Below are 1,035 nucleotides of genomic sequence, written 5' to 3'. Positions count from 1 at the left end.
AAACAAAATACTGTTTTTCCTTTAAAAGAACTATAAAGGGTAGTGTGTCTTCACTCCACACAGAACTTCATAATGCTGCTAAATAACAGTGTAACCTACCCATCCACGTTTTCCTAAGCAATGACTGATACACATTGAGCTCCTCTCCATTGTCTTTATGCGAAACTCTCTTATACTTCTAGTACCAGTGGGGTCTCTCAGCCTGGCCTGTGCCCTCTGGCAATCCAGGACCCCTCAGGGGATGTAGTAGTGCTCAAAGTGGCAGGCAGCTGGGAAGAGCCTGAGCCCAATCCGGGCACCATACCATGCCACTCCTGCTCATCCTGGCCCTGCTATGCCTGCTGCTGCCACCACTCAGTAGGCCAGCTTGGCACCAGGGCCACAGAGGGAGAGGCTTGCGCTGCCACAGCTGTGTCCACCGTGAGTCCAGTGTCTGGTGCCTGTCAGTCAGCTGAGTGGCGCTCCCACTGGGAGAGCAAACTGACCACCAGGGGGCAACTCCTGCATTGAGCATCTGCCCCCTGGTGGTCAGTGCACATCATAGTGGCCAGTCAAATGGTCATTTGGTCACTTAGGCTTTTATATATGTAGATGAACAGAACCAATGGACACAGATAGTAGGGGGTTAGGGTCTGTGCTGGGGGGCGGGAGTGGGCAGGGAGAGGTCAATGGAGGAGAAAGAGATATATGTAATACTTTCAATAATAAAGAATTTAAATTCAAAACGAAAGAAAACAAAACAACAAAAAATAATAACATTAGCATTGCAAAAAAATGTTTCAACAACAAAGCTTTTAGGGCAGCGGTTCTCAACCTGTGGGTTGCGACCCCTTTGGGGGTCAAATGACTCTTTCACAGGGGTCGCCTAAGACCATCGGGAAACACATATATAATTACACATTGTTTTTGTGATTAATCACTATGCTTTAATTATGTTCAATTTGTAACAGTGAAAATACATCCTGCATATCAGATTACAATATTACGATTCATAACAGTAGCAACATTACAGTTATGAAGTAGCAACAAAAATAA

This window comes from Myotis davidii, unplaced genomic scaffold (assembly GCF_000327345.1).
Source record: "Myotis davidii unplaced genomic scaffold, ASM32734v1 scaffold1171, whole genome shotgun sequence".
Taxonomy (NCBI): domain Eukaryota; kingdom Metazoa; phylum Chordata; class Mammalia; order Chiroptera; family Vespertilionidae; genus Myotis; species Myotis davidii.
Note: the sequence above shows the minus strand (reverse complement) of the source record.